This window comes from Herpailurus yagouaroundi, unplaced genomic scaffold (assembly GCF_014898765.1).
Source record: "Herpailurus yagouaroundi ecotype Mexico unplaced genomic scaffold, PumYag 141, whole genome shotgun sequence".
Lineage (NCBI taxonomy): Eukaryota > Metazoa > Chordata > Mammalia > Carnivora > Felidae > Herpailurus > Herpailurus yagouaroundi.
The window spans coordinates 59,428,560-59,450,633 of record NW_024412396.1 but is presented as its reverse complement, the minus strand read 5'-3'; the positions used below and the strand labels follow the sequence as shown (position 1 = coordinate 59,450,633).

At 36.9% G+C, this 22,074-nt stretch overlaps 1 long non-coding RNA gene across 2 annotated transcripts in view; it reads right to left on the bottom strand.

Moving 5' to 3' along the window:
- LOC121032147 (uncharacterized) overlaps positions 1-22,074 on the bottom strand; it is a 172,121-nt gene that overhangs the window by 62,749 nt on the left and 87,298 nt on the right. The window lies entirely within an intron of this gene.

The window sequence follows — 22,074 nt, the reverse complement described above, 5'->3', positions numbered from 1 at the left end:
ATGAGTAAGTTGAAAGGCCTCATACATTAAAATTCGAGAAAAGCAAGTATATTTGAAAAGTTTCAGTTTGAACAAATCCTGAGAAATGTAATGCTTATTAGAAATATCAGAATTCTTAATCTTTTTAAGAAATCAAAGCAGCAAACACATACAGACCAGCTTCCTAAGGTCATAAATTATGGCCACTCCTCTAAGGGTGATGGCCTTGACACTTTGATACCTTCCGGCCGGTCCTTTTCTGCATTATTCATATGAATGCTTCCAGAACTGTGTATTTCCATATACACTAGAGATAACATTGTTCTGGGGTTTCAGTGGCAGAAGTGCCAAGTACTGAGTTCCATTGCCAAACACCCACTGGTGAAATAGAGTGGACAGTCTCACATCTCAGTCTTCTGTATGTAGTGACCACAAGCTTAACCTCATATACAGATGGATAGTATTTCTGAAAATTGTTTTCAGAGAGGCAAACCTGACATCCTCACACTACAGGCTTTGTGCTCATTTGTGTAGCAGTTTGTGGCTGCTTCCAACTTAGGTATAAATCTCTATGTTCCATTCTTCCTTTAAATTGCCTGAAGAGGGTTTTATTCCTTGTGTCAGCCCCAAAAGTGTATTTATTTCATCCTCTGTCATTACCCACAGTAGCATTTAAAAAGAAAGCTTTGAAACAAACTGATAATGAAAAGTCCAACAGAAGCTAACTGTCATGCTACTGGATATATTTATAATTTTCCTTCTCTCCAAATGTAGAACCCGGGCTTACAGACAAATTCAGTGTTAACCTTGGGGATTCTCAAAGCATTTTATATCCTCAGTTAAATGTTTGGTTTCCATTATCGGCAGCCTGTGTTATTATGCTCTGTATATAAGACATTAGAAGTAAGTAGAAGGTTAAAACACAGAAAGAATACAGTACACGGTTTATCTGTTCTTACTGCTCAACCATTTCCTAAAATTCATTCTTCAAATGGCACATTGCTATAAGCTTTCACCTCAAACTGTTATTTCATTTTAAACACTTATAACAGAAAATCTGAAGAGCCTACTCATTTAGATTTATATTTCAGAAAATGGGCAAAAATAATAAACTTCCCCTAAATGTATAGACATGTAACTGTGGGTAAAAGAAGCAAATCAGGAAGATAGTGTAGCCCACTCTGAGGCACAGACTCTATTGCAAACTGGAAAGAAGATGTATCCAGCCCCAAATCAAGATGAACATTTTGAGGATTTGAAACCCAATGTTGTGATCAGAAGTAGACGTACCAGTTGGATGGATTCTAAAATTTTTTTTTTAACGTTTATTTATTTTTTTGGGACAGAGAGAGACAGAGCATGAACGGGGGAGGGGCAGAGAGAGAGGGAGACACAGAATCAGAAACAGGGTCCAGGCTCTGAGCCATCAGCCCAGAGCCTGACGCGGGGCTCGAACTCAGGGACCGCGAGATCGTGACCTGGCTGAAGTCGGACGCTTAACCGACTGCGCCACCCAGGCGCCCCATCAGTTGGATGGATTCTATAAAGGGCCATGGGGACCATGATTTCAGCTTCCCTAATATACTGAGAAGGAAAAGTGCTTCTCAAGAGAAACGTGACTGGACCGGAACACAAAGTTTGGAGGAAAAGGTGAAAAAAGTCTGCTGCTTTATGCAGTCTGGAGTTATGACCCAGAGCACCTTCTGACTAAGGGAAGTGAGAAGACAAAAGATAGAGCCTAGAAAATGAGATCTTAAGTAGGACACAGTCTCAGTCAGGGTTCTCCAGAGAAACAAAACCAGTAGGCACAAAGAGAGTTTGAGCATTTGACATATGTGATTAAAGGGGGTGGCGAGTCCAGCGTTAAGTAGTCCAGAAGGCTGGAAATCTGGGGCAGGAGCTGATGATGCAATCATCTTTTCTTTCTTAGAGATACCTAAATTTTGTTCTAAGGCCTTTCAACTGATTGGGTGAGGTCCACTGACATCATGAATTATCTCCTTTACTCAAAGAGAATTTAACCACATATACAAAATGCCTCCACAGTGATACCTAGATCGATGTTTAATTGAATAAGTAGCTACCATAGCTTAATCAAATAGATGCATAAACCTAAGCATCTCTATGTCTTTGCCTAGGTCTGCTATTCAAACTATCATCTTGGGCAAAGAACCACGGATTGCCAATTAAAAATAGTAACTGAAAGATAAACAAAATAATTTAATGGTCTTATAACCATCTGTGGAGAATAAGCTTAGGAATTCTCTAAGTTTGCACTGATGGGTTAACAAGGCATATAGGAATAGGAAACCTCAGGAAGAAAGCCTCCAGGATTAGGTAAACAAGACTAGGTATTCATGGTGGAAACGCCCCCCAATTTAGTACAATAGCAGAAAGCTGCTTTCACAGGAAGAAACAAAATAGGTAAGCAGGTAAACAGGGCTATAGGCCACAGCAGCATGAAGTTGCCCAGACTGAGCCAATTAGCAAAAGAAAGGTGCCTTGTTGACCCTGAGGCAGCAAGCTCTGTCTTATCCCCTAGGCTAGCTAAGATAAAAGATGTGGTACCTGAGGCCTGCAGTAAACAACCATCTGCCAGGTGCCACAATTTTGTTTTGTATTGGCCCAAACCCCTAATGCTGCATATCTTCAAAACCCCCTTTCCCTCACACACGTGTGTTAATGTTCACGGTTTCATTGTCTCTTTGTGCACATCCTTCATGCTTGTAAGCCTTTTGATCCTAATAAAAACAGAGCAAGGACCTTTACTCAGGGCTCTGGTCTCCTCCAGGACAGTAGCCTTTCTTTCATTTTAATCATGTGTCTGCTTTCTTGCTGGAAAAGAGAGAGCTCCAGACCCAGAGTCTACAACAACCATCAAATAAAGTAAATACATGGTTTCAATATTTTAAATATAAAAATTCCAGACTCAAATATTTATAAGGTAATTGCAACATTCAAACATATAATTTCAATCTTACACAAACTCATTCAGAGAATAAAAAGGGAGAGAGAATATGACCCAACACACACTAAGAAGGTCGACACAGGGGCACCTGGGTGGCTCAGTTAGTGGAGCATCCCACTCTTTATTTCAACTCAGGTCATGATCCCAGGGTCATGGGATCAAGCCCTGTATCAGGCTCTGCTCTGGGTGTGAGGCTTGCTTAAGATTCTCTGTCTTTCCCTCTCTCCCTCTTCCCTACAGATGCATTTCTCTCTCTCTCTCATTCTCTCTCTCTCTCTCTGTCTCTCTCTGTCTCTGTCTAAAAAAGTAATAAAAAAGAAGGTTGACACCAGAAATAAGTTTGGTACCAGAATTCAAAAGAATTTATAATCAATCTGGGTTTATGCCAGAAGAGCAAAATGCAAAGTTGATTTTTAATCAGAAATGCTATCAATGATATTTTCAAATTAAAGTTAAAAAGCTGTATGATCTTTCCAAAACATGAAATAGAAAAGCACTTGAGAAAATCTTCAACCCATGTTGATAAATTACTTTACACACCCAGGAATTGATGGATACTGTATTAACTTGATAAAAGATAACCAGAAAAATCGCTAGTAAACATCATAATTAATGGTAAAATGTTAGAACAATTCCTTTTTAAAATCAATAATATGTTCATGATCACTACCTCTACTTAACACTAAACTGAAATCCCGTAGCTAGTGCTGTAAGACAAGAAAAAGAAATAAATGTAATGGAAAAAAACTCACATCTTTCAGTTACTCCCAGATGGTATGTTTGACTACATCAAGAACTCAAAGTGGCTATAAATATTATTCAAATTAATGAGAGTATATTTTACAATAATTTAGAGAAAGCAATTACTTATTTATGTACCAGCCAATAAAAAGTATGTCACTTTTATTACAATATAAAAAGATGTCATTTTTATTACAACAAAAACATAAGGCAGCTACGGACAGGTCTGGGAGAAACTGAACAAACATACTGAGAAAATGATAAAATATTATTTTCTGTATTAAACCAGACATAAACAAACTTAAGCATGTATCATGAACAGGAAGATTCAATATGGCAAAGATAGGAATGCTTGCAATTGGATCTGTATAGTTAATGCGATCTTATTCGGAATTCAATATAATAGATTGTGATTAGCTATTCTAAAATCTAAACAGAAAGCCAGTTAAAAAGGGCAGTTAAGATAAGAAAAAAAAAAAAAAAAGGAGAAGGAACAAGGCAGGGCAGGGGAGGGCGGGGCTTTCCCAGTTAGTTATGAATGCTTACTGTAAAGTTCTAGAAATTAAGACAGTAAGAGAGTGGCAGAAGGATAGGAAAGTAAAACAGCACAATACAATAAAACTCCAGAAACAGAACCACACTTATATGGAGGCCTGATACACGACAGAGCACTATGGTTCAAAGGAAAAATAGGTGACCTCTTCAATAATTGGTACTAGTATAATTGGTTATCCAAAAGCAAATGAATAAAATTAGATGCTTATATATACGAGACATAAACATCAATTCCACATGGTCAAAGGCCTTAAATTGGAAACACAAATCTTAATAAATAAAAAAAATAAAGAGGATAAAAATTATTCAACATATTTTCATATAGTTAGGGTAGGGTTGAACATTTTAAACAAAGGACGACGAAAGGAAACTATAAAGTACAAAGGAAGAAACTGATTAATTTGATTCCACTAAAACTGAATACTGAACATCAAAAGACACTTAAGCAAATTGCAGAGTCATACCTGTAGTTTTATGTAGTGTGATACAGTGTGATATGGTTTTATACAGTTACAACGTGCAAATCTATGCAATATATTACTTAGGAATAGATTTAAAGAATTATAGATTTATATGTATGCTACAATATTTAAAAAGCAAGGGAAATACTGATACATTTCTTCTTGTTTTTTATGTTTTTACTTATGTTTTGAGAGAGAGCACAAGCGGGGGAGGGTCAGAGAGGGGGGAGACAGAGGATCTGAAGCAGGCTTTATGCTGACAGGCTGACAGCAGCGAGCCCAATGTGGGTGGAGCTCAAACTCATGAACCGGTGAGATCATAACACCAGCCAAAGTCAGATGCTCAACTGACTGAGCCACCCAGGCCACCCTCAACACATTTCAATGTAATGTTCATTCTGGGGGAAAAGGGTAGATGGCACATTTAAATACATGTGTAGAACTTCTGAAATGTTATTAATGTTCAAACGAATATTCATTAAGTTTGGTGGTTATTATTATCTATTATTCTTGGTTATTTGTCTAGCATATATTTATATGCTATGTATGTATTTTTTTATTTTTTTACTGAATTATAAAATGTATAGAGTGAAAGGCACACATCTTAAGGTTAGAATCCAGTGAATTCTGGCAATTTCTTTACCTATAAAATACACAGCTATATTCATATAAAAAACATTTCCATCATTCCAGAAATATTATTACCCTTCATAGTCCATCACTGTTCTCTCTCGGCAACTGCTATTCTGATTTATTTCCTCATAAATTAGTTATGCCTCTTCTGGAAATTCATATAAATGGAATCATATGTATTCTTTTTTATCCTGGATTTTTAAACTAAGGTAGTGTTTTTGAAGTTCATTAATGTTGCATGTATCAATAGTTTCTTTCCTTTTATTTCGGAGTAGTATTCCATTGTATGAATATCCAAACTGTTTATTTGGTTTCTTGTTAATGGATATTTGGGTTATTTCCAATTTGGACCTAATATGAAAAAAGCTGCTATAAACATATTTAACTTTATAAAATTGCCAAAGCAACTTCCAAAGTGGTTACAGATCTATACCTATGCACTTTAAATACCCAGTGTGGGCAAGACAGAAGAATCAAAGATGATCTCAAGGTTTTCGGTATGACTAAACGGAAAGATGAATTTGCCATTTACTGATCTGTAGAAGATTTCGGCAGGAAAGATTTGGAAGGTTAATTTGAAATTCTTAAAAGACATTTGAATAGAGCCCTCAAAGAGGCAGATGGATATATGTTTGGAAGTTCAAAGGAGAGGTCAAGGCAGGAGTTCCAGAGTCATCATCATACTGATTTACAGATTCATTCATTCACAGAAATATATTTTACTGAATGAGCACATATATGTGTCAAGCTCTTGTATGTAAACGTGAACCATATCAGTGAAAAAAAATCAAAATCCCCCCTCTTATGAAATATATATTATGTCATTTGTGGCCTACGAAACTGGATGAGAAAACTTAAAGAGTATAGAGAAAAGAAAAGGGGTTTGAGAGCTGAGCCCAATGGCAATCCATTGATTAGAGATTTAAGTGATGAAAAAGAATAGCTAAGAGTCTGAAGGAAAAAATGTCCTGAAATACAACAGAAAATGTGGGAATGCTTTGAAGCCAAGTATGATCAATTGCATTATTGGCCTGTTTCAACGAATCTTGTATTCATAGACTTTTCCATGGGACTTTGAATTTACTCTGACTAAAGGAGTGGGGTATACCTGTCCATGTCTTGGGTTTGTTGTGGCCAGAATAAAACAGGAAAGTCAGTGGGTCAGTTCTATTCTTCGCCCTTAAGAGGATTTGCATGTTCCTGTTTGTACTCTTGTACCTCTGCCTTTCCCAGGAGAACATGTTTGGACTGACCAACTTGTCTCTACAAAAGACGTGAAGTAGAGCTTCCCACCTCCATCTTCACGTGGCCTTTTTCTGTCTGTCTATTTCCTCTCCTCTTGTTATAAAGACATTGGTTTTTGGATTCAGGATCTACTCTAAATCCAGTGAGATATCCTCTTGAGATCATTAAATTAGTTATAATTGCAAAGACCTTATTTCCAAATAAAATCATATACACTAAAACTTGGTTATATCTTTGGGTGGACACAATTCTTTCTAGTGCAGTATGTTAAGGGCATTGTGTTTCTGCCCACTTAAATATAATTTTCTCAAGGAAAAGAACTGGGTTTACCCATGTTTCCATTCCAAGTGTCCAGGAAAATGCCTGGGAATCAATAAATATTTGCTGAAATAATGTTCTATAGTGTTTTCTCCAAAGACACAGCAAGGATTTCTCTTGTGAGTCATAGCTTATACTTTAATCATCAGGAATGTTATTATTATCATGAATTTATTATTTAAATCTATTGTCTTAAAATCTTGGGTAGTATCTTCTGCCATCTTGTTCTGAAGTAGCTTCCACCCCCCCCCCCCCTCACTCCCATCCTCAATCTTTTGAAGCACACATAAAAAAATCTCATCAAAGTCAGATATGGTCTTCAATATAAAAGGAAATAATAAATCAAAAGAATTACCTAAAATTTCTGATAATAATTTGGCCTTTTATCCTGACAGTAATCCTAAGTCCATTTAACAAAAACCAACCATCATGGTGTCTCTTTCATTAAAGTTCCTTTGTCCTAAAGCATATTGCTTGATGTGCTCTGTTGATTTATTTCCTCTCTCTTCTGAAAAGTTCTGTTTCTTTTCAGAAAAGATAATAGTGAGTTTTCTATAACATGCTGTTCCTGTTGTTAGGTAATTATTCTGTCTGGAAAAATATATTATAATAGATTTTTACAAAAGAGCTATTCAACACAATGCATTTTAGTATGGAAATCAACCATCTCAGGAAAATGGAAGAACTTAAGGCAGAAATGAACCCTTCTCTATCTACCTAGTTCTTTCTCTGCTACATTTTGGGAAATCTAGCCCATAAAACTAGTTAAGAAAACATGTAGCAAAAACATGTGAGGGATATTTTTCCATCTACCATAAGTGAAGCAAAATGCTTAGTATTTAAATTAATAAATTAAATCCATTATTATAATGTATGCTTATCTTTTGTTTATGATGAATCTATATGACAAGAGTTAGTAAAAATGTGTTTCATTAGCATAAAGTAGGGCAAATATAAAGTAAAAGTTAAAAACAATTGTTTTTCCATTCCATATATAATTTTCTTTCAATTCAGTTCAAATACCCATGAAATTCCAAACTTAAAATTCCTAAGATGAAGATATATATATATTCCAAATATATATTTGGAAATACCTCTGAATACCTCCAAATACCTCTGAACATTGAAGATTGTGTATTGTTTGAGTTATTTAAAGTGGGGTGGCTGAATCAGTTAAGTGTTTCAGCTGACTCTTGGTTTCAGCTGAGGTTATGATCTCACAGTTTGTGAGTTTGAGCCCCACATCAGGCTCTGTGCTGACAAAGGAGCCTGTTTGGTATTCTCTCTCTCCCCCTCTCTCTGCCCATCACCCTGTTTGCTCTCTCTCTCTCTCTCTCTAAATAAATAAACATTAAACAAGAAGTTATTTAAAGATTTTTTCACAGTGGAAAAAAAATTAACATTAGAGACAACACTGGCCAGACCTAACTGTTTTAAAAGCTGCCACTGTGGATAATAGGTTATAATTTGTAATTTGAAATGCATAATGCATGGGGTAATAGTAAATATATATTCTGATTTTACATGCTTAAAGATTTTTACTTTAAACTAATTGTTGACGTGCAGAAGTTGCAAAAATAGCACAGTGAGTTTCTGTGTACCCTTCAGCAAGTTTCTTCCAATGATAACATTTCCTATCACCACATTCATTGCCCAAACCAGGAGACTGGCATTTGTGCAATACTATTGGTTATGCCACAGGCATTGTTTTGATGTCACCAATTTTCAAATGAAACTTCACTTTGGTGTATAAATCTCAATTTTGATCGTATGTGTGGATTTGTGTAACCACTACTTAATCAGGATATGAACCTCTTTTGTCACCACAAAGAAGCACCATCATGCCACCCCTGTATAAACCTATACAAGAGCACTCTCCCCAACCCAAACCCTTGCTGACCAATGATCTATTCTCTATCACTAAAATTGTACTTCAAGACTGTTATATAAATGGAATCATGTAGTGTGCAACCTTCTGCAAGTGGCTTGTTTCACTCGGTAAAATGTCTTGAGATACAACCAAGCCGTGGGTCTCAGGAGTTTATTTCTTTCAGTGCTAAGTTCTGTTCCATTGTATGAATATATGACAGTTTGCTTCACCCAATGAAGGACATTTGGCTTCTAGTTTTGGGCTATTACAAATGAAACTGCAAAAAACACTCATGTGCAGGTTTTGTGTGGACATAAATTTTCATTTCTCTAGAGTAAATACTCAAGAGAGTGATTGCTAGGTTGTATGTTAGCTTTACAAGAAAGCATCAAGCATTTTTCTTATTAAACTACATGTGTAGCTTTTTAAGAGTCTGCCAAATAAGTGTACTATTTTACATTCCCACCAGCGAGGTATGAGAGTCACACATCCACACCAGCACAGCCATATAATCTACACCTTGTGGTATCTCGTTGTGTCTTTAATTTGTATTTCTAGAATGGTCAATGATGTGGAACATATTTTCATGTGCCTAGTTTTCAACTATATATCCTCCATGGTAAAGAGTCTTTTCAGGTGTTTTCTTTTCTTTCTCTACACCCCCCCCCCCCGGGCTGCCCTACATTTTCTTACTGTTGAATTTCTTTATGCATTCTGGATTGAAGTACTTTGTCAGATATGTGATTTACAAATCTTTTCTCCCACTTTGCAGCTAGCATTTTATTCCTCTTAAAAGTTGTCTGCAGAGCAAAATGTTGTCAATTCTCAGCTTTTTCTACCAAATATATTCAACTCTAACATAGATGCTTGACTTAGAAAATGTGTATTTTAATTCATTGGAGTGTTTGTATGTGTGTGTATATCATTTTTAGAAAAAATAATAAGGGAATATAGATAACTTAAAAGAAACTAAAAGAGATTCTTAGGATTTTTAAAATCTTTTGCAAAGTTATTATTTTATACAGCATGCTTTCAAGGGAACTGAAGCATATTTCTGTATACTTTGTAGCAGTATCTTTGATGTATGCATGTGGCATTTTGCCCTTTAATTACTGACTTTTTCAACTAACTGATTTTAAGTATTAAAAACATTTAAACCAATTTTTCTCTAAAAGAAAAGGCAATTTTCTTTGGAGAAATTATTTTAAGATACTGCACCATATAACTAATTATAACACAAATCAGCACTGTTTATACAGTGTCATCCAACAGAGAAGTGTTTTGGAGGACTGAATGAACAATATAAAAAGCTGTCCTTAAAGGGAACATTATCAAACACGTTTTACCTTGAGCCAGGCTTCTTTAATACAGAATATGTAAATAAACTATGCTTTATCTGAAAACCTCAAATTTTGTGAGGTAGTGTTATCTTTAAAGGGGACAACCAAACAATAAAGCCAAAAAAGTTATTAAAGGAAAGATTTAGCATGTGGTTGATTACGGCATGTCCTAATTACAGAAGCAGGACATTTCAAGAGCAATCAATAGATTCAGAATAATGAAATCATTGTGCCTATCTTCACAGTAAGGATTAAATGAGAACAGAATTTCCTCATTTTGTATGCAATCATTTAAGTTTTTAAAGTAAAAAAAAAAAAACCTGCAAGAGTGACGTAAAAATAACACATAATTGTATTGTTGACAGTTAATGGGAATTATTTGAATGTGGTTTACAGCTGATGTTTTCTTCTCTTAACACTGTATCATTTTAGAGACAGAAAGGACCCCAGAAATCTTCTAAATCAAACCAAGAGTAGAAACGTTTCATTTACACGAGGATCGAAGACTTATGTCATATTAAAACGATTCGTGAATCCGTAGTAAGGGAAGTGGTACAACACTGGGGTTATCAGCACAGCACACGGGCAAATCAGTTAATTTCTGTGTGCTTCAGTTTAGTCATCTGTAAAAAGGGCAATATCTATTAGCAATATCTATTTTCTTAGGTACGTTGTGAGGATTACATATGTTAGCATATGTAAAACATTTAGAAAAGTGTCTGACATGAAGAAGTGCTACACAACAATTAGTGGCTATAATTATGATTTCGAATCATCATATAATGCGGCACATTAGCCAGAAGATCTCACGGACCTCTTAAAAACCGTTTGCAGAGCAAACCTGTCTTCCATGTCAGTTCCATGGAGGGACATAATATCCATGGAAGGATCATAATATCGTTGGAATCTGTTGCATTAAATTGCTTTCACAGAGAATGATTTTGAGGATCGAAAAAGCATTTTTCCAGGGTCAGATTAAAAAAAAAATTTAGGAGCAGCCCTTTATATATAATTTTGCTTCTAAATCTTACCCAACATTCATGCAGTAACAAGGACCAGAATAGAACAAGGCAAGGTTGGGGATGCAGGAATGCACCACTAATCGTCTTCAGAGACTGTGGACTGATGGCTGACACCTGCCTTCAGGCAACTGTGTGATTTTGCTAAGTGACTTACCCATACTGTGCCTCAGTGTTCACATCTTTACACCTGAAACAGTAAGGGAGCGAGGCAGCACAGATCAGAATAAGAACTGGGATCCAGCTTTGCTACTAGGAGGATATAGATGTCTCTGGAATTAGCAGTTTCTATACCTCTACAAATAATAATAATAATAATAATAATAATAATAACAACAACAACAACAACACATGGATCTAAGTTTATGGGGCAATAAATTTATATAATTGGGAGCTCTCTTTATAGGCATGCAACAGAAAAACCAATGAATGGACAGATGGCCACAGACACACAGGGCGAGGAGAAGGAGACAGCAAGATAAGAAAGGAGCAGGACTAGGTATCCCAACTAAAAGGTCCCTCAAACGTCACTGACATTTCCTAATATCAGAAGGAAGATCATGGAGATGCAGAATTACCTAAAGTAGTTTGAGTGGCAGAGTACTCACGAATTTTAGCCTTAAAAGATTTCTGATAAAGCGTACAAGCTTGGGGCATAAAGAAAGGGATGTTTACCATCCTTCCCGGCAGCCTGCATTCCCCGTTTCCATGATCTGTCTCACCTTCCCTGGCACCACTTGGACTGCTTACCTATGCAGGTCCTTCCTGGGCCCGGGACCTGTGCAGCCACAGGGAAACCCCTGCTTCTAAACCTTCCACACTTGTTTTAATGCTCTCCTGTCATTGTCTTGAAATTCTTCACCACTTTCAAAAAGACAAACAACATTTGCATTTTGCACTGGTCTCTGCAAATTATGTAGCTCCTTCAGTCACTAGGAGTATGAGCTGCTAGATGGAGTTGAAACTTTTCAGCTATTTTGACAGGGATCCATTGCACCAATTGATGCAAATATAGTAATGAAAAAAATCCCTTTTTTTGTTTTGTTTTGTTTTGTTTTGTTTTTTAGCTGGCCTGTGGTTTTTAATTTGGAGACTCTAAGTAAATTTACTGAATTTACGATCAGCATTGTAGCCTTGTGCTAACATTTTATACAACCTCAAATACAAAACATAAAGTATGACAACCAAATAGCTTTTTTTTTTTTTCTTTTTTTCTGGCATCTACGCCATGCAGGTTCTCTACCAGCAACGTCAACTGAAATCCCTTAAGATGCCACATCTCTTAATAACTTACTTGTAACACATGCCGAATTGGGGCTGGGTGGTGCCACCACTTATTTCCCCAGTGCATGCTGGGCTGCTGGGATTTCTTTCCCAGGTCGCTCATGTGATCTCAAGAAAACACATGTTGCAAGTTGTGTACCCTTTAGTTTAATTCAGCCCAGATTGTGGGGGATGAAATGTATCCTCAATGAGACTAAATTTTTCACAAATAAATCCTTCAGATTTTAAATCCTAGCTATAAACCTTAAAGTCAAAAACAGCAACCTGAGACAAAAGGGGGAAAAAAAGGAAAATGAAACATCGCACATGGAACCTGTAGCCTTGCAGAAGCCACTGGGGGGTCCGTCTGCGTCTTGATTTTACCATCTGTACATCAGAAATGTCTCTAATCTTTGACAGGATTGTCATAAAAGTTAAGGAAAAAACAATAAAATACTTGGTCCTTGGTGGTATATCAGTAAAACAAATATATATGTATATACATATATATATATATATATATATTACTCTTTACTGTCATATCAAAAACAGCTGAATATGGTGTTCACTAACCCAATTTATTTAGTGATCCCAAATCATTCTACACCCCAAAATGCCTAGTAGATACGACAGAAAGGGTGTTGAGAAAATAGTTAACACAAATAGGTACAGAAACAGATTCACAAAAATGACACTTCTGAAGTACAGACAGGAAAATACACACATATTAGAAGGCCATGACAAACATACTTTTGAAAGATATTCTTCAAAATATCAAAGATACTTTTCAAATTTTTTTATTTATCCATACCTAAAATACTCATTTTATCTTCAAAGCAGATTATTACCCTTAGTTCAAAATTATTTTGTTTTTAAATAATTTTCCATTTTCCATGTTTTTTTTTTCTTTTTCTTTTTTTTTAAATTTTTTTTTCAACTTTTTAAATTTATTTTTGGGACAGAGAGAGACAGAGCATGAACGGGGGAGGGGCAGAGAGAGAGGGAAACACGGAATCTGAAACAGGCTCCAGGCTCCGAGCCATCAGCCCAGAGCCTGACGCGGGGCTCGAACTCACGGACCGCGAGATCGTGACCTGAGCTGAAGTTGGACGCTTAACCGACTGCGCCACCCAGGCGCCCCTCCGTGTTTTTTTTCTAGTATCATTTAATGACAAGATAATCTGATCCCATTAACATTTCCCTCCCTTTGTGAGTAAATTGTCTTAATTTTTTTTCTTCAATACTTCACTCTATGTAGCCTCCCTTTATAGAACTCTATGTGTAGATTTGTCTACATTCATTCTGTTTGTTCATTTGGTCCTTTGACTCTGAATACATTTTGCCTTACTTTGGCTCTGTAGCATTTTCTTATATTGTTTCCTTGATTATTTTCCTCCTCTTATTTTTGCTTTCATTACTTTTTTTTTGGAAATCCCATGACTAGGGTTTTATAATTTTTCAGAGTTCTTCAACTTCATTTTTACCATATTTATCTTTTTTCCTGTATTTTTCACCATCAGAAGACTTTTTAAAAAAAATATTTAATGTTTATTTTATTTTTGAGCTCATGAGAGACAGAGCATGAGCAGGGGAGGGGCAGAGAGAGAGGGAGACACAGAATCCGAAGTGGGCTCCAGACTCAGAGCTGTCAGCACCGAGCCCGTCGCAGGGTTCAAACCCACGAACCGCGAGATCATGACCTGAGCTGACGTCAGATGCTTAACCAACGGAGCCACCCAGGTGGCCCCAGAAGACCTTTTTCATCTCTAATTGCTTCTTGTTCTTATTTGTCGACTCTTGTTTTATGGCTTGAATATATTCCTCTTAAGATATTGATCAGAGCATGTGTAGATTTTCTATGGTTGTTTTTTTTTTTTCCCCCTGTTGTCCTCTGTGCTAGTCTCCGTTGTTTCCTTTGTTCTCTGGATTTTCTTCAAATGGGTATTGCTCCGCGGATGTCCTTTTATATTCTCTGGGACAGCCCTGGCTGATTAGACTAGTGCTGCGGATTCTCTGCTCTATATAGTCCAGACCATTTCCACAAGCCAGCCCCTCTCCCGTGGGAGGGTGGGCTGCAAGCAGAATGGGTCCCGGGCAGCAACTGGTGGCTGTTGAGTGTCACTATAGATCACAAGGCCCGAGAAGAGCTAGGGCCTCTTCGAAATGCTAGGAGGAGGCAAAGCAACTGGAGAAGTCTAAGCTATTTCTGGAAAGGTTAAATATTTTGATATTTTTATTGCTGTTCAGCCCCTTTTTCGGGCCCCAAGGGTTAAAGGCCAGGTGATCAGTGCTCTCAGTGTGCAGCAAAGGCGTAGTCAGTATGAAGAAATGGGGTTAGAACGGAGCCACAGGCAGCTTCTCAGGCACTGTCCCCGGTCTGTGTTCAAGCACTCACCCCACCTCTTCACAGCAGCCAGTGTTGCTGCCGGGGACTTTGTAAATCAGTGCTATAAAAACACTCCCAACTCAGGCCACAGGGATCTTTCCCCTACTGCAGAGCTTCTTCAGCTCTCTTTTATAGATAATATTCTCCCTCACACTTCTTATTTTGCAGAAGCCTAGGAAATGCCTCTGACCACCAATGAGCCCATCAGTCCCACACCTGCTCAACGCAAGCAAAGTTTCCTCGCTGTTGCAAGTTAGTACCTAGTCAGGCATCTCATTGCAAACTGGTGATTGGAGTGTGACACTACCTGGGCTTATTTTCTCTAGTTAAACAGAAGCCTGTAAACGTTTGCCTGATATTCATTACATGCAAAACCTATAAATTGACACTATCTCACTATTATTTGACATTTACTGACCTACTATAAAATACACACGCAACTGAAAAATTGATATGTGATGTATAGGATGATAGCGGTTGAGAGGTTGAGAAAATAATGTTCAAGGTAGGTTTCTTGAAAAGAGGAGAGATTTTAATTGCATCTGGAAGGATAGGTTTGTCAGACAGACAAGCTAATGTTGAGGTAAAGGAAGGGAGAGGAAATGATATTTGCCAAAGTGGTAAGGTATGAAGTATTATAAAATATTATGGAAGTGGTAATAATATACCAAAATTTTAAGTTTCATCCTTAGTATTTGGCAAAAATCTGTCGTACAATGTTGGCTTCAAGCTTTGGAAAAAGAGACTGTCAAATATCTACATCAGCGTCAATTCTGTCATACCTGACGTTGCACGTGATTGGCAATGGTAGGATTGCATTTTTAAACTCATAATAATCAGGCCAAATACATCAGTAATACCATTTAGGCAACGCTATTAGGTGTAATGTTAATATCTAGAGTCATATTCAAAAATGTATTAGCATTGTAGATACAATTAGGAGTACAATTTCTTAAAAATATTTTGACCAAAATGATATCAGTTGAAATAAAAATGTGTGTTTATCATTGCAAAAATCAATGTTCCAACAATGAAGGCTGTTAATTAACTACAAATGTAGTTAAACAGACACACAGATTGGTGAATACTATAAATACCAGAAGTTACTCCCAATGCAATACATTTTGGAAGAAAAATGTATCCTCTTTGAGTTAAATATATTCAAATAATTTTAAATTAAAGCAAAGATTGATGGATACTACACTGTATCAAAATTCTAGTCTCTATACAAGTGTTTATTGTTCTAAAATTTATAACATTAAACATAACCTTTAAATGTTTGGTCATGTAATACCATTGACCCCAAGAATTTTTAAGGAAAAAATTCTATTTGAGAACTGAAGATTTCTTCTATCTTGAGAGGATGAATCAACACTGTATCAACATTATCACCTAACAATTTCACAAGAACTCCGTGGCATGTGTAATATCCAAGAGAAATCATATTTTATCCAGTTATAAAGCATGCAGAATATGTAAAGGCTATGCGAAAGCTTTAGAAAATGGATGTATTAATTAGAGAGTGAGAAAGAAAAAGAAAGAAGTGGTTAGCATAAGAGTGTTTTACAAAATAATCCAAAATGTGTGGGAACACTCCAATTGCAATTAAAGTTTATTTCTTACTCCTGTACTGATTCACAGAGGGTGTTCTTAGCAGATGGCTCGCCTCCATATGGTGGTTCAGCTGCCCAGATTTTCCATATTTTGGCTTCCCTGTTTCCCTAGAGACATGTCATTACCTGCCTCTAGCCAGGGAAATGAGAAGGAGAGCATGGTTAGGGGTGAGGAGATACACTTATTTCATAAATGCTTGACCTGGAACTGATATACATCACTCCTGATACATTTTCCCTACTGTGCAGAAAATAGTGATATTTTAAAATACAATACCTCTTTATAGCAAATGTCAAGTATCTGTACATACATAGAAAAGAAGACTTTTTTTTTTAGCCTTACAGCTTGGTGGTCTTAATGGTGTTTTGGACTGTTTCTTTGTGTCCTTCCCAAAATTCATACACTGAAATCCTAACCCCCAATGAGATGATATTAAGAAGTTGGGCTTTGGGAGGTAATTAGGTTTTTAGGAGATATCATGAGGTAGAGCCCCATGATGTAATAAGTATTCTTACAGGAAGAGAAATAGACTAGAACTTTCTATCTCCATCATCTGAGGATACAATGGTAAGACAGCAGTCTGCAAACCAGGAACCGGGGCTTTCACCAGGAACATAATTGGCTAGTATCCTGATCTTGCACTTTCTAGACTCCAGAACTGTGAGAAATACATTTCTGTTGTTTAAACAACCTAGCCTGTAGTATTTTGTTACAGCAGTCTGAGCTAAGGCAGAAACTAGTATTGAGAAGGGAGCTGCTGCTGTAGCAAATACTATAAATGTGGAAGCAGGTTTGGAACTGGATAATGGGTAGAAGCTTGTAAGAGTTTTGAAGAACATGCTTGACAGAAATCACTGATACTGCTGTAAAGGGGATTTAAAAGGGATTTCTGGTGAGGACTCAGAGGAAAAAAAAAAGAGAAGAGCTGTAAAAAGAGTAATACATAATATAATAATCACATACAGAACATTGGTAGAAATAAAAATGGTAAAGGCCATTCTGATGAGGTCTCAGACAGAATTGGGGAAAAATATGGGACAATGGAATAAAGATGATCTTTATTCGAAAGTAGCAAAAACTTGGCTGAATTGTGTTTGTGTCATAGGGTTTGGTGAAAGGTAGAACTTGTGAGCTAAGGAATTAGACACATTTTTTGTTTGCTTTACTGTACTTTGTTTTATTGTGTTTTATACAAATTGAAGGTCTGTGGCAACCCCGTGTTGAGCAAATCTATGGGCACCACTTTTCCAACAGCATTTGCTCACTTTGTGTCTCTGTTCACATTTTGGTAATTCTCACAACATTTCGACTTTTTCATTATTACTTTTTTAAATTTTTTTAATGTTTATTTATTTTTGACAGAGAGAGAGAGAGACAGAGCATGAGTGGGAGAGGGGCAGAGAGAGCGAGAGACACAGAATCTGAAACAGGCTCCAGGCTCTGAGCTGTCAGCACAGAGTCCGACACGGGGCTCGAACTCACAGACCACGAGATCATGACCTGAGCTGAAGTCAGACGCTCAACCGACTGAGCCACCCAGGCACCCCTATTATTATTATATTTGTTATGGTGAACGATGATCAGTGATCTTTGATGTTACTATTGTTAATTGTTTTGGGTCATCATGATCCATGCCCATATAAGACAGTGAACTTCATCAATAAACGTTGTGTGTGTTCTGACTGCTCTGTTGACCACCCATTTCCCCATTTCCCTCCTTCTCCTAGACCTCCCTCTTCTCTGAGACACACAATATTGAATAGGCCAATTAAGAACCCTACAATGGCCTCTAAGTATACAAGTGATAGGAAGAGTCGCACATCTTTCACTTTAAATCAAAAGCCAGAAATGATTAATCTTAGTGAAGAAGTCATGTTGAAAACAGATAGGCCACAGGTTTCTTCAACCAGTTAGCCACGCTGCAAATGGAAAGGGAAAGTTCTTGAAGGAAATTATAAGTGCTGCTCTAGTAAACGCATGAATGAGAATGAAGCAAAACAGTCTTCCTGCTGATCTGGAGAAAGTTTTAGTGGTTTGGAGAGGTGGTCAGAAGAGCCACAACAGTCCCTTAAGCCAAAACCTAATCCAGGGCAAGGCCCTAACTCTAATTCTGTGAGGCTGACAGGTGATGGAGCCGCAGAAGGAAAGTTTGAAACCACCAGAGTTTGATTCATGAGGTTTAAGGAAGGAAGCCATCACACGGTGAAGCAGAAAGTGCAATGTAGAAGCTGCAGCAAGTTACCCAGAAGATGCAGCTAAGATCATTACTGAAGGTGGCTACACTAAATGACACATTTTCAGTGTAGATAAAACAGTCTTATATTGGAAAAAGATGCCATCTAGATTTTCACAGTTAGAGAAGAGAAATCAATGTATGGCTTCAAAGTCAAAGGACAGGCAGACTCTTTCGTTAGGGGTGAAAGCAGCTGGTGACTTTAAGTTGAAGCCAATGCTCATTGGCCATTCTGACAATCCTAGGGCTTTTCAGAATGATGCTAAATCTACTCTGCCTATGCTCTATAAATGGAATAACACAGCTTGGATGATTTCACATCTGTTTACAACATGCTTTACTGAATATTTTAGGCCCACTGTTGAGACCTACTGCTCAGAAAAAAAGGCTTCTTTCATATTATTGCTCATTGACAATGCGCATGGTCACCCAAGAGCTCTCATGGAGATGCACAATGAAATTACTATTATTTTCATGCCTGCTAACACGATATTTATCCTGCAGCCTCTGGATCAAGGAGTGATTTTGACTTTCAAGTCTTATTATTAAAAAAATACATTTCATAAGGCTATAGCTAGGGCCTTTGTAAGTAATTAGGTTTAGATGTGGTCAAGAAAATGAAGCCTCCATGACAGAATCCGTGTCCTTATAAGAAGAGAAAGGGCCTGTAGTCTGCCATGTGAGAATCAAATGAGAGGACAGCTACGTGGGAACCAGGAAAGGGTTCTCGTCAGGGACTGAAGCAGCAGGCACCTTGATCTTAGACTTCTAGTCTCCAGAGCTGTGAGAAATACATTTCTGTGTTTAAGCTACCCCATCTGTGTCATGTGTTATGGCAATATAGATTGACTGAGGCAAATGATGAATTTAACTCTCCTTCTGCTTTATTTACTTGCTGAGAGATAAGCACCTATTGGATCTCCTGGAGCTAACAAGAGAGTGAAACAGATTGAATGAGTATTCTATAATAGAAAATCTATACAAAAAAAACATCTTGGGGGCAGCTGGGTGGCTCAGTTCATTAGTGTCCAACTCTTGGTTTCAGCTCAGGTCATGATCTCATGGTGCCGTGGGACTGAGTCCTACATCAGGCTCCACAATGACAGTGCAGAGGCTTCCTGGGGGTTCTCTCCCTTTCTCTCTCTGCCCCTTCCCTGCTTGTTCTCTCTCTCTCAAAATAAATAAGTAAATATAATGTGTGTGTGTGTGTGTGTGTGTGTGTGTGTGTGTGTGTGTGTGTACATGTAATTGTTATTGGCTATAAGTGATTTAGTGATCACTAGTATGCAAAGTTATATGTAGATCTTTCACAGTTGATTTTTTTAACAAAATAATTACAGAACAACTTTTATGAAACAGAATTAATGACCATGACTACAAAGATGGGTGATTGCTTTCAACATTTTTTTTTTTATCCTATAGCTGAAGAAGAACTCTGTGACATTCAGGAAAGATTAGATCACACCCATTTTATTCTCACATAAATGTTTTTAAAAGAAGGAAAAGCATTTTTGTTTTTCATTGAGGAGGATTCTTGAACAAAAGAAAGGATTAAAATTATACATTGTAAATTGTTTTCCCACTCTTGATATTGTTCAATACTAATGGTTATTTGAATATAAAGCAGTTCCTTTCAAGTAACCGGAACTCATGTGATCCAGAGTGTAAGTATATCTTCCTTGACTTCTCTGTAAAGTTGCTGCTATCAATCTGTTACAAAGATATTGTAGGAAGCGTGCATAATATGAATGCAGAGGCACATGAACATTGTTTTATTAGCTTAAAACCAACTACTTCTGAGCCCATATATCAGGACAATTTTTCTTACAACTTCTGTATGAATCAGTGGAACTCATAAAAATATTATAAATTAAAACAAGACAAACAAGATGTTGAATGGAGACAATCATATTAGGTACATACTTGAAAAATATTAAAAAGCTTTTTGTCACCTAGTATGTGAAGCTTCACTTTGGGGGTCACATCAATAAAAGCCCCGAACATCATGAATCATATTTTCCAGTCTAGCATATGAATGAGTGATAAATCTATACCCCAGTAGGTCATCTTGGAGAGAAAGGTAAAATAATGACTAGGCCACAACCTTAAGTACCAAGGTAGGGAAGTCAAAACAAACATTTTAGTGTTGCTCCATCTCAAAGGAAAACAAATGTCATTTGAACATTGCACATGTGTAGTCCAGTAACTACAGGAATAATCCAGCAGCTGACACTGTGTTCAGAAATAATTGTTCTTGTAGGACAATGTGAAATTAAAAAAAAAATTGTCTACTAATTTTTGGATAAAGCTGCTATAATTAATTTTGATACAATTTCAGGTTTATTTTGGTAAACTAGAAATTAATTCTGTCCATTATGGTAGGATTGGGCTTCTTCTGAAAGCCCGAATATGGATGTTAGCATCTACGTTTTCATATTTAGTGAAAATGCATATTGGTTACAACTCTCTTTACTAAGGAGGACCTGTTTATAGGAAGAAAGAAGGAGATATTAAAAAAGCAGTCTAAAGTCATAACATAGAGGACTTTGTGGATCATGCAAAGAGTTTAGAATTCATCTTCTGTATAACAGTGAACACAAATGAAGAGTTCAAATGTAGAAGAGCAGATACATATTTGGAAAATTCCCTATATATAGTCACTCTTTCGATAGTAAGAAACATTGGGTTTTACTAGTGCTGCTTAGAATTTGAGTCCTTACATAAAGACATCAGATTCTAGGGTTTTGGTCAAAATTCTCTGGCAGGATGCAATAAACTGAAACACTTTATGTTAGGGCTCAAAAATATTTTGTGTGCTTGCCTTCTAAATTCATGACTTTAGATCGTCCTGTATTTTCCTAATCAATGCCATTGAACAACTACAGTTGAACTAGATATGGAAAGGCAGGAATGGATTCAGGAAAGTGTTTCCCTTACAAGATTTATGTTTTAAAATATGCAAAGGGTTTTAGCTGAAAGAGAAATACATCACATATAGTAGTTTCTCACATGCTCATCAAAAACACCACTTATTAAAAGATAATATCAATTTTGGGGTGTTTAGAATTATACAGTTGAGAAGATAACCTTATGACTCTGAATTCAAGGATTTCTGTAATGAAAATGCATATGGTATTAGAAGCAGAAAAAAAAGGAAAAAAGGTGGAGGTTAGAAGAAAGTGACACCCTGCAGCAAAGATGAAAAGAAGCAACTTAGCGATTAATCATCTCAAGAACTTATTTTTTTAAGTTTATTAATTTCTATTTTGAGAAAGACAGAGACAACGTGAGTGGGGGAGTGGCAGAGAAATAGAGAGAGAGAGAGAGAGAGAGAGAGAGAGAGAGAGAGAGGGAATCCCAAGCAGGCTCCCTGCTGGCAGCTCAGAACCCAGCAAGGGGCTTGAACTCAAGAAACCAGGAGATCATGACCTGAGCTGAAACCAAGAGTC